The sequence below is a fragment of the Gymnogyps californianus genome, chromosome 1 (assembly GCF_018139145.2).
Source record: "Gymnogyps californianus isolate 813 chromosome 1, ASM1813914v2, whole genome shotgun sequence".
In the NCBI taxonomy this organism is placed as follows: domain Eukaryota; kingdom Metazoa; phylum Chordata; class Aves; order Accipitriformes; family Cathartidae; genus Gymnogyps; species Gymnogyps californianus.
In genome coordinates this window covers 143,214,411-143,227,527 of record NC_059471.1, presented here as the reverse complement: position 1 = coordinate 143,227,527, position 13,117 = coordinate 143,214,411, and the positions used below count along the sequence as shown (strand labels likewise).

Sequence of the window (13,117 nt, the reverse complement as noted above, 5' to 3'; positions counted from 1 at the left end):
CAGGCTATGAATTTAATCATAATAAAAATACTGTAAAAAGATGATATGAGTCAGGAAGGTGCTGCGTACCAGCATGAGCTTGAATTGCCTCCATGGCTCGGGGGCACACATATTTGTGTGCAAAGCGCAACAGACGGAGGAGACTGAAGGGTGCAAGCCTAGGAGGAGTGGCAACCATGTGGCAAGCAACCCAGTTTGCCTTAAGGCACGAGACAAAGGAAACAGATCCTGTAGCTGGCGATGCGTTACATCAACGCACCTCTGCCCTCCACCTTGGGGGGAGTGGGAGGATGTGGTTAGATCATATGCATGGTGTTTTGCAACGGGCCTCTATGGACACGTGCACTAGATAACTTCAGAAGAGAAACAGAATGAGTTAAAGTGTGTTTCTTGCAGTCTCCTGCGCTGTGAATGGCCCCCCACAAATATCACTATATCAAAAAGAAAAGGAGGAAAGAAAAGGAGTTCTTTCCAGAAGTCCACCTACAAGACTCCTCACAGGCAAGAGCTGTGTTACTTATGTTGTCCGGGCTTGGTATTTGGTAAAGTTTTAAGTGCATTGAACTTACTGTAGTCTCAGTCTTTGCCTCACCATGAAAACAGAAAAGCCAGTGATGATTCTGCAGTATTTACAGCTGGGCAGCCCAGAGCAGCCGTACATGAGCAGGGTCCACACGGGCTGGCCTGGCAGAGCTGTGAGCCCGGGGATGCGCCAAGTGAATACAGCTTTATCATGCTTCCAGAGAGAGCTGCTTTCAGCTATGTAGTGCTCTGCCCTGATCACCAAACCCTCCCCTCCTACAGCAACATGGTTTAGAAACAACCAAGCTAACCCTCGGTAAGCATGGAAGCACTTACGGTATTCATGTTTTTCCACTATTTGCGTAGGCCCAGTCCCCTCCGTTACCCTGGATAAGACTAAATGCAAAGCCATAAGAATTTTGGCTTGTTTTCTTCTTTTTAACTCAAAACTTCTAATGAGTTTTCGTCCGGCTGTGCAACCTCTGGTCCTGTCGCTAAACTGACAAGATGTTCAGGGAATAAGACCGTGCCCCTCCGTTGCATTTTGCAGCCCAGGGCTCAGTCAGCCGTGTGTGCTGGTGGAATGAGGCCTCTTTCCTCGCTGCCCACTTTTTTGAGCCTCGTGATCTCATTATCACAATTTACTGTGGTTACGCATGATGCCATTTTCAATGGGTCATAACTCATTCAAATCAAAACCTGTTTTCACCAGCTCTGCTGGTGAGCTCGAAAGGAGTGCACGTGACCCTCCCTGCTGGATATCCCCAGCGGACACACGGAGCGGTAGACTCCTATTTCTGCTGCATGCATTTCTGCTTACAAGACCAGCATTCATTTTCCACGAGTATGCTCTGATATTTATTTTAAATTTATTTTGGCTAGGATCTAGCAGAGCATTCATCACGTGCCTAGCATTAAGTATAGGTGTACTCATTTATACTAAGCTTAGTTTGTGCACAGTGCCTTTCTGGATCAATGCCTTTTTTTTGCAAAATGTATGCCAGCAAATTTGTCTGCCACTACAGGCACAGAAAGTGAATTCAAAGGAGCTACAGCGAACAGAGCTGCACTTGTATCGGAATGTTTCCTGGAAAGCTCTGGTATCTGCACCCATTACAGCTTCTCTGCTTGAAGCACCTGAAGATACCAAGCACAAGGCTGCATGGCCATAGGAGCCAGCTGAGGGGCCAGGAGCCCTTTTTGGCAAGGCTCACCATAACACCAAAGTTTCTAAAGCCAGGCTGCACAGGGAGAGCAATCTGAGACTCCATCATTGCGGTTCTTGTGTTTGCCGAGTACTGCTGCCAGGATTGTGAAATGCACTTTGCTCGTTTTGTTTTCCATCTGCCACTCCCTCGCTCCTCCAGGACGCAAGGCAGAGACCGCCGACTGCCTTGGAAAGATTTTTGTGGACTGACCCTCCACTGCACTGCGGCGTCCAGAGGAACGCCACACAAATCTGTGCGGATGCCAGACATCCTGGCTCCGTGGGCTTGCCTCTCTTGAGGTTCCCAGTGTCACCTGCTTCCCTCCTCCTCGGCACAACATTATACTTCCTGGGAAGAGGAATGACCGGGAGCAGGTGAAGACAAGGACAGAGCACATGGCGCTTTGCCCGCTGCCACGCGACGCTGTGGTGCTGACGGTAACTCTTCAGCTGGAACCACTCTGAACCACATTGCCAGCTCATCTCAGCCATCACGAGCCCCAGAATCACGGGAGCTCAATGACAGACTCCACTCATTTGTGTGTGCCCAGCTCTGCTTTCCCAGCAACGCTGTGATAATCTCTACCAAGAAAGAAGCTCAGCTGTGGTTTAGTTACAGACCAAGAAGATCTGGGCATTTTTTGCCAAAATGTTGTGGAGGATGAAGCAAGGACTTGATCCAAGTTGTAAGAGAAGCTGATGGGTTTGCATGGACCAGAGACCTCATGAAAAGATGCTACTGACTTCTATAGCTTTTCCTGCAGCAGAGAGGCAATAGGTCAAACAGCTGACCACAGGTCTCTCATCTGGTAGTCCCAAGTGCTGTATTGGGTGCAGGCAGGACTTGGCTTCTTGGTTCTCAACTGCATATACATCTAATGAAATCCAGTCCAGCTGTGTATCTTTGCCATGCAAAGTATCAGAAAGATTCTAAATTCAGTAGGTCAGTAGGAAACACATTCTAGCTTGCCAACCTGTCTTTAAGTTAAAAATACTTATCTAGCTTTCACCGATAGTTCCGTTATAGTGCACGCAGCAGGTATATGCCCTTGCTGAACTGCATGCTTTTGCTGGTCAATATTATCTTATTTTTACATTGCATTATGAACTGCAGAACTTTATTAAAGGGCAGCATGAAAATTAGCTCTGGCGCACAGCCCTATTTGCTGAGTCTATACCACAAACAAACAGCAATTGCTGCTGGGGACAAAAAGCTTTTGATCACAAACGTGCCAGGATCCAGAAGGCAAATTGGACAAGGCTCCTCTGCCGAACATTTTAGTGATCTGTAAGTGTTCAAGGGGGGACAGGCACTCTGTGACTGCTCAGCTATAGGAAAGGTATTTTTACTTCAAGGTAATTGCTTGCCAATTAACTGGAGGTAGTTAACATGTTTGTACAACCCCAAACATTTGTTCTGGGACTTAAATGTTTATGGGCTCAGTCCAGGGTTCACCTTGACCAACTAACACATGTTAAAGCTGTAACATGCCTCCTCTACGCTGCAGGTGCGCTCCTGCTTCGCCTTATTTGACTGGTGCAGGGATGGGATTTTGCAGGGTGTTATCTGTCATGCCTTAGCTATTACTCTTAGAAATCCAACCATTTTGCCAGGACAGCATTCACTCAGACATTTTGAGCTCCGTCTGGAACCAAGCGGCAATTTGGATGAGGGAGGCAGGCTGCTGGCAGGGAGCAGGGCAAACCTCTGCAAACAGCTGTCACAGGACTCAATCAACAGCCACAAGGTTAGTGCGAGGTGACATAACTTGAGCATAAATGAGCTTACAGAGGGTGAGGTATGTGGATGGGATGCTTTAAAACGAAGTAGCTGCCTGGACACAGAATTAATTGTTAAAATGTACTGAAATCTTCTTTCTAAACAACCGGGGCTGAACGCAGTATATTGTTACTGTTATTTCATTCTTGCACAGGACAGCAGCTATTCGCAGCCCAACCGCAGCAGCCCACCTACGGATCACAGCATCTTCCCGCTCCACACTCCCTCCACAAGCATAACGTGTGCCTCGCAGAATTCATATTTAAGTATACATCTGTGTCCAGGGCAGAGAGTCAGCCAGACAGGAAGGCTGCAGGGACAGAATGGAGCCACAGCCTCCTCTCCATCAGTTCAGCTGGGGGGAAAAAAAAAAGGGAAAAAAGGCAGGTGGGGCTAGCCAAAAGGCTGCAGGCCAAAGAGACTGCACACAAGCAGAGCAGACATTTCGTGTGGTGATCCAGCATGCTCGCTCCCTCCATCCTCCCCCCTCAGCTGGCAGGACTCCAGTGAGAATCACAGCTCACCCAGGGCGAACACCTCTCTGCAAGGTACTCGGGGTACACTCAGCTGCAAGGTGCCAACGGCGAGGGCACATGCCTGAGAAATCACAGGGCTTAGAGGATTTGCTGCTCGTGTTTTCTGAGAAACCTCAAACCCTTCTTCTTGGAGAGGCATGCTCAGAGCAAAAGTCTGTGTTTGCCTCCTGGAGTTTTCTATGCAACTTTCTCCTTCCCTTCTGTGGGCTTTCCAAGGGGAGGGCAGAGCTACGGGCTACGTCCTCCCTTCAGCAAAACACTGCCATTTTTCTGGCTTGACCAGCTCTGGTTGAGCATGGATGGAGAAAAGACTGAAGAAATTTGTTTAGAGTTTCTATACTTTGTACAAAGTCTCTCTCGAGCCATCCCTGTCCTGTTGGCACAGCCAACTGGCTTCAATCGAGCTCTCATGCTGAGCTGAATCCATGCCTCCAGAGTAATTGGCAGAGGGACATTTACTTTAGGAGGTGCTGGTTTCACAGGCTAGCAGTGAGATGGATCAGCTGCAACCAGCGGGAAAGACTGGGCTGAGCCTTTAAAAAAATAGATTACTAGATAACAATGAGAGAAAATAGGTCAAAGAGTAGGACAAGGGGGATGAAGCAGAGGAGCGAAGGCAGCCTAATGCACGCTTTCTGCCGGTGCCACTGCCATGGGCTCAGAGTGCCACGCCACCATCAGCTGTACCAGACTTTCATTTCTCCAGCAGAGTTTAATGCAGTGACTCTTGGCCCTTTCTACCCTGTGACTCCTTGTTGCAACATGAAAACAAGCCTTTTCAGGACTTCCCTCCTATCTATTAAAAAAAAAAAGTGATGATGACTGCTCATGACTCCTCCTGGGTTGTGACCTCCCCAGCTGCACGCATCAGAGCAGGAGACGGGCCTCCGCATCCTCCAGCCCACCGTTCCCCAGTCTCGCACAGATTGCTCCTTGGTGACTCAGCGAGGCGAGTGAGACGGCTGTCAGGAGGGTTATTTGTTACCTAATAGCGAGGCTGAGAAAACGGGTACGCTTAAAGCCCTCTTTGCTCCTCAGCTAGATGGTCACTGAAGGGTGCAGAAGAGGAGCGTGGACATCACCATGAAGGTTTGCTACCAGCACGTCGGTGTGCTGCGCTGGGCTGTTCGTGGTATCCCGCCCCGCAACACACATTCGTTGGCACGCAATGAACAGCAAACACCATAGCAGCCCAGCAAAAGCCTCCTACGGCTTTAGGGAGACTGTAGCCTCTCAAGTGCCCATTGGGGTGGTAAAACCCTGCTGCACCGGCATTGAAGAGAGCTACCGCCAGTCACCCTGTGGCTTCCACGCCTGCGGAGCGGCACTGCCGGGAAGCATGGCACAGCTTCACCCTCTGCGACTCCGTTGTGCCCTAGGACCTGTGTCTCAGCATGAAGGCAAACAAACCATCGGCATTGCTACTCTTCGGCAGGCAGCTTGTGTCGTTTCAGGCATGAGAACGAACAGGCCGTTCACTCCCCTTTTTTGAGCCAGCACCCTGAATAAATACTTTAGTGCTGGATACAAAGAGATCTATTTACTGAGAAATTATTCTGTATGTCTGATATGTAAATAAGTCCATCCATTCCCTTCCCGGATCTGTTGCCCGTATAAGCAGAGTGATCAGTCCAAACGACCTTCGGAAAGCTATTATTTTTCTGCCTAGGGACAGAGTCTGGTCCTAAAAGTCTGTAGTTAGGTAGCTCCTATAGCCACCTTAAAAACGGATTTTAAAGATTTAAACTATCTTGTGCTTTAGATGACACAGGGCAATAACCACTTTGTGATTTAATCACAGACAATAATAATTTGGTTCAGTGCATGATTCAGCTAATCCACAATTTGATAAATGTTCATCCTAAACTACAAACCCAAACAGCTTTCCGCAAATCCTGTTTGACACTTTAATGTTAAGACTGTATTTGATAAGCAATCTGTGCTGTACAAGAATATAGGGAGGGAAATTAGGAATTGTTACGCATCTATATGCATCCACAACAGTAATTCAAGGAAAATAAAAATAAACCTTGGCAATTACAGATAAATCTTTATGCAACAAGAAGACTAATAGGTCTGGCTGGGTCTATACTGGATTGATACATGCTACAGCTTCCACAACTCACGGAAAAATATAGAAATCTGTTTCCCCCTGAAAGAAGGTTGGAACCATAACACAGACCCACCATCTGCTTTAGCAGCGTCATTGATGCATTTACTTTCATTTTAACTTGGCTGAACGTTTTTGAGGGCTGCAACAGAATCTATCACTGTAATTCTGAATAATTGTGAGTTCTTCAAGACTGATATCCAGGCCAGTCAGTTATAGATGTCTCAGTGTTTCAGTATCAGCATCCCTGCTTGTGATATCCCTGCAAAAATTATGGCGAGGAATGATAATAAACCTCAAATTCTGAAGATTTTTCTCTGATGCTGCATGTGGCAATTTTGATACTCAGCTTGAAACTCTGTAAAGGACCCTGCTTTTCCAAGAACAAGCACTCCAAAATTTCTGCTTATCAAACACACCTAAGGGACTTGGCATTTACCTCCAAGAGATGGAAACGATAATGAAAACAATTTTTTACAGTCGAGACCGTAAGTTTGAATGGGATCTCACACCGCTATTGTGAGCAAACCTATATGCCAATGGTAAGTACCTGGGTCAGCAGTGTGCCCTTAGAGTGAAAAAGGCCACCACGACCTGGGCTGCATCAGCCAGAGTGCAGCCAGCACGTCAAGGGAAGCGATCCTGCTTCAGCCCCGAGCAACTTTGCCCTAGAAGGTGGAAAGTAGAAACCGAACGAAGCAGCTTTGTCACCAGCGCACTGAGACTGCACCTTCCATCTACCCTCCAGGTGGGAACCCGGGGGGATCTGCAGGTGTGCAAGGACTGCAGCCGGCCAGGGACTCACGAGAGTCGCACGGCACAACTTCTGTGTGCTTGGAGGGCCTAAGCTTGTATCCCACCCCAGTACCACTCTCCTTGAAGCCGTGTTTGCTTCTCGCGTCTTCCCTTCCTCGCAGCACATGTTCATTTCTCAACTGTTGATTTCTTCTGCTGTTTCAATTGCTCTCTGCCGCCTTATCTCTACATAACCCTGAGAATTGATATTTTCCTCTGCAAATCTTCAAGAATCCCAGCACTACCATCTGAAGCTAGGATTTGGTGCTTAATATTTGTGCCCTTAAAATAGATATAATTATAGATTTGTGCAAAACATGAGTTTATTTTTCCACATTCCTATGTTTTTATGTTGTTAGTGGTTACGGGACATGCTTTACGAAAAACACTTCAGATTATTCATTTAAAATAATTACATTATTTCTGATATAATTCCTGGATCTTGTGCATAACGAAACAACATCTGGTACAGAGATTAGAAAATAAATGTTCTTGGCTTATTTTTTTTCTTTTGTTAAACAGATGTTGTTGATATAAAATGCAGAACTGTAAATCATAGCCTGCATGTGGACACAGACTGTCACTACTGAGCAGAAATTTACTGTGGCTAGATAGAGATTTGAAAGAGCAATGAATCACTGGCTTACTAACTTTATTCACGTGGGTATGGTTTCAATATTCTGACATTAAGTGCACATGTCCTTAAAAAAAGAACCTTTTAATGGCAGCATGGGAGGCTCTGGTTTAGTTCCAGCTGTCTCGGTGGGGGAAGCACAGTGTAATGCAATGGCAGCCTCTGCGCAGAGGCACCTGGCAGTTCTCCGTCTCTTCCCTCCCAGCTCATTGCGGTGCTGCTATTGAATCCCGCAGGCTCGGCTCCCCCAGTGCTGAGAGCGGCCTCTCTTAGTGCCGCACCATGTAGGGCAGCCCTGTCACAGGAGAGGGGCTGAGCTGCTCACGCAGCCCCCCTACCACCATCAAAATGCCTCCAGCTCTAACTTCGTTCTCCCTCTCCTTCCCCTGCTGCTCCTGCCATCGTTTCAGCAAATTCACCATTCGTTTGCCGGACTGGGTCATGCCTAGCTGAATGGTAATGGTATTTCTGATTCCGTTCACTGTGTCTAAAGTGAACAGAATTATGATGCTTCTTCAGCCCCTTGCCATTCCTACCCGCACACTACCGCACTGCTTGCGCTAGCATGCTGAAGCCCCCCTTCTCCTGTTCTTCTTTTAATATTGATTTTCTTTTGCAAAACTTGCTAGCAGGCGCACTCCAGATACTGAACTCCAGACAAAAGCCAACAGCACTAATCCCACTGCAATGTAAACATACCCTACAGTATCATGCCACTGCTGGGGACAGAGATGTTGTCTGCTCCTTAGAGACATACTTACCATTCAGCTGGTAAGGACACCACAAATTTTGACCCATTTTTATCAGTGTAAGTGCTGGTTTGATCCAGGATCAGGGTCTATCTCCATGGTTAAACTCCAAACCATGACCTCTACTTCATATCTTTTGTAGCACACGATTCAGGCGCATGCTTGTTGAAATCTATGGGTTTTTTTCACATTTAGCTTTAATTCTCTGGTCCTGTCACCTTGTATTTTGCAAGTACTGTCCATTCCTAGCTTTAGCTTCAATTTGGTGTAACAGAATCTTTGGGAAATACAAAGACTCAGCTGGAGACTCGTTTTTCAGAGGCTCAGGACTTGACCTTGTTCTCAGCTTTACACAGGCAGAGCTTCGCTGATTGCAGCGCGATTGTTCTGGTTTAGGATACTGCCAGAGTCGAGGCATTTTGAATCCTGATCTGAATGTTCCTGCTTTGGGCCCATTTTGACTCTAATGTATTTTGCACATGGTGCGGAATGAAAAGACAATTGAAAGAAAAACATTTTCTTTTAAAATTAATAAGAATTATTACCTATCACCAATGGGCTATACAGAACTGTTTTTTAAGCAACGACGTGATCATGCATATATCGTACACATGCATAAATGCACATACTCAAGTATCAGTCAGAGGAGAGGAAAAAGATCTAGGTTGCTTTTTGAAGCGTCTCTCGACAAAACACCACCAAGCAACGGCCACCTTTCAGCCTCATGGGCCTGAACGCTATCAACCTGCTCTCAAATCGCTTGCTCTGTTCAAATGCTTGCCCATGGGTTTTGTACATTCCTCTGCATGGTGAGCACAACTCCTTGCCCACGCAGACACGATGGCCAAGGCGAGGACCCTTGGCAGGTCTGGCTGTGGCTGGGTGAGCAGCAGATCCCATAAGGTGCCACCTGCCTGCTGGGAAGCACAGAGCACTTTTATTCCCTTTGGGAAATAGGCGGAAACCACCAAAACTGAGCCCTCAAGGCGAAACGTCTATTCGTTCAGGTTCGTCTCTACTGTGCACTGTTTTCAGAGGCTGCAAGCATAGATCAATAAAAGAAAAAACCACCATGGTACTTTGTGAACCTTTATCTGCCTATACTACATTTTCATTTAGTGCTCTTGCTCGTATTGCTAGGAAAATACTGAAATGGATCCTCTGTACAGATCTGCTTTTTCTTTGTTTTTTCAGCCCAGCATTTAAATATGATTTGCTCTGTTCAATTAAAATGCATTTTCTCTTGAGAACAAGCAGATGATCAGTTTCACAAACCCGGAGTTACAATTTTCCTTCAGCAGCACCCAGCAAAATGAAAAACAGAGACAAAACATTTTAATCACATGTGTATAAAATACACAGGGTTCATTAAATATGATTTAAAGTTGCCCGTTTGCTTTGGAGACTCTTTAAAGCTCCTACTACCCCAAACTCACAGAAGTGTAATATGATTCCTGATCTATTGAATTTCGTAGGATGGCTGTAGTGGGTTCCATTATACATAAATTGGATGCAGCCAATTTACAATCTCCGATATATACTTTTATCTCAAAATGCCCTGTGAGGCAATTGTGTAAAGTACTTTATCAGGGATTGTTGTTGGTAATATTGCAAGATTTCATGATGTAAAAAATCCATCAATGTCATTTAAATTGAACAAAATGGTTCCCGTTTTTTTTTTTCCTGTAGAGCATTTTTAACCATCTTCTCAACAAATTTGTTCAATAAATACTGTATGAAACAAACATTTTGCACTTTGTCCCACAGATACAATTTGCCAACCTGATTGATTTCCTTCTCTACAACTAATCTGATTTCTTTAGGCTATATATCTTCTCTTTTATTAAAGATGATGCAATCTTAGCTTTTTATCATACACACATCCACCACACTAAAAAGAGAGAAGATTCCGTGAACTAGCCTTGCAACCAAATAGAAAAACCTGACACAAATCTCATAAAGCTGATCCCAAAAGATAAATGGCACAATGAGACCAAAGTTATACAAATTCAGAAACCTATCCATCCAGAGTAATACAGGCCGGTGGATTTTTCTTCCCATGACAGATATAGAAAACAAGTAACTTCATCATATCTATAACACCTTGTAAAACAAGCTCCCGGTAATGTTGCACCCAACTCCCCCAAATCCTGCTGTCTCTGAACTGTGAGAACTCAGAACTACATTTTTTGTAGCCTTTCCCTGTTTTACTTCTTGCAGAATCTCACTGCTATGTTTTGAGTCCAACCAAAGTTACACTTGTTTACTTTTAAATGGTGTTCCTGGTAAAGGCAACAACCTCAAACTCATCTCCCTGTTCTTTTACTCATTGTCCTTATGTCTTTGGGCAAACCCATAGTCCTTCCTTTCCTCAGCATCTGCAGTTACCTGCCTTGGCTGTGGACAATTTTGGAGTCTCTTTCCCATTCAAGAAGCCAGAAGCTTAGTACCACTGTAATACAAAGAACAATAATTGTTTTCAAATGTTGCAATAATATTCTCAAACAGCATCGAAGCGTTTTGTGTTTGTTGCTTCTCCCATAGTGCAAAATCAAATTAATTCAGTTTACACACTTTGGGATCTGCTCATCACATTGTTCCTCTGGGGTTGAACTTCTTATCACTATCTGTGACCCCAGTTAAGGTCCAGTTTTCATCAGGCAAAGCCATACATAGCCAGTCCCAGGAGAATCGAGGCTCTGTTACTGCCAGGATTCTAAGCGCAACAGTAGGTGCCTATCCAGTGCCTTGGAGAGCCCTTCCATCATTTGAAATCACAGAATAAAGGTCTGCCCACACACAGATCCATCTCAGGCCACATGCTTCTTCAACAAAGGGATAAAAGATGGCTTTTGCAAGCTGCCTGGAAAGTTAACAGCTCTAGTCTCTGGCAGGTCAAGGCGGGAGTGGATTCCAGTGGGGAACCGCAGCCCGTGTCCTGCCAGCAGCACTGCTCAGCTTGAGGGTGCTCCAGCTGGAACACCTCCACTCCATGTTCGTGGGGATGTGCAAGTTTCAAGGAACACAGCCTCATGTCCAGACCCCTCCTCGAGTTTTTAAGGACAGCAGCAAACAAACAAACAGGAACCCAACTCGGCTCATTTATTTTGAATTTGCAAATTGAATGAATTGAAGTTGGAAGGAGGACAAGGAGGCTGTGACTACACTGTATTATCAATGCAGAACCCATCTTTATAGCAAAATCAGTCTTCGAAGCCTAAATACTGGTCAACAGACAGGTAGCCAAATCTTTCAAACACAGAGGAAATCAAGCTAAGATTACAACTGAGCCACAATACACAGGGACCAAAAAGACTAGTGCTGGGTAGTATCAAACCACTGATTCCAGACCTCAGGGGGGGAATAACCCAAATCTCAACGAATATACTTTTGGGGAGTTTTAGGCTCCACTCTGTAACTTGCAACTACATTACAGCTTTGTATTCAGAAGTGATTTCAAAGGAAAAAGGAAAAAAGACAGGGTTGTGTTGGTGCTGGGACCTGTGCCTTTAGGAGTTAACAAGAACATGAGGGGCTGAGCAGAGAGGCAGCAGAGACAAGGGCACGGCACAATGACATGGCCATTCCCTCACCCAGTCAGCTAGGGGGATGAAGGTTATCACCATACCCTCAATACACACAGCAAATCTGCCTGTGCTGCAGCACCTGTCATTGATATCAATCCTTCTCCCGCTCCAGCTAATGGCATAATTTCTAAGGAGGCAGGATCAGATCCGTGGTTTCCCGTTCAAGCAGCAACAGGGTGATTAATTTTGCCTGTCTGGAAAGAATGTATATAAACTCAAGCTTTTACAATGAGGTACCAAATGAAGCCCACCTTTCCCTTTATTTACCTATACCTCACACATCACCTAGCCAAGCAGGCCAACTCAACTATTTATGGGGGACCAAAGAGCCCATTTCTGGAAGATGCAGAGCCCTTGAAGTAGAAAAGAAGATGCTCAGCTCTCTTGTAGAATAGGAGCTTTGTGCAAAGATGCAAAGTCCTCACGTGATGCTAACTTTTCATGCTTTGAGCAACACACAAATGAGCAGGAAATCAGCTAATTAGGCACGTTACTGTAATTGCTTATTTTATGAAGTGGAGAGGGAGGTGTGCAGCACTTCTATAAGATAATAATGTAGAGGCAAAATTGTACAGAGGCGCAAAAATAGCAACGTACTACCTACAGAAATGAACATTATTTTTGAACAACAGGAAAAGCAACAATAGAAAAATAATTCAATACCTAGCAGCAGGAAAAACAACAACGCCTCAATATATTCTGTAAATGTAAAACTGGATAACACTTGGGTATATGAGGGGAGAGGGAGCTCCCCTCTATTATACCCAAGCAGTGGTTGAACCTGTGCGAAGCACAATTCCAGCTCTATTTTAGTGACTCTGTATCACCACTTGATAGCTCTGAGATCCTCTGTGAATTTGAGGCAGGCCTTGATGCAGAAAAAGGACTTTCTCTGGGACCTGGTGCACCTAAACTGAAGCCCTGAACTCCCCACAGGGCCTGGGTCCATGTGGACGGACACAGAGAGCTGCGTTCTTGCTTGCTCTTCTATTTTGACCACAACAAAAAAATGGGAGCAGTAAATCATCTATTTAGGCATATTTCTTTAATTGCTTATTTTATGAAAACCCAACTGCAGACAAAACCGATGTTGTATTTCCTAGGAAATTAGCCTGTCAGAGAGACCTCAGATCTTATTTAGCAGCCGGCTTTTGTGCTCTTGGTATTACTGCCATGGTAAGTAATTACTCATAATGT

The 13,117-nt window shown here is 45.3% G+C and overlaps 1 protein-coding gene across 1 annotated transcript in view; it reads right to left on the bottom strand.

Annotated features, from left to right (window-relative positions):
• ITPR2 (inositol 1,4,5-trisphosphate receptor type 2) overlaps positions 1-13,117 on the bottom strand; it is a 268,298-nt gene that overhangs the window by 3,207 nt on the left and 251,974 nt on the right. The window lies entirely within an intron of this gene.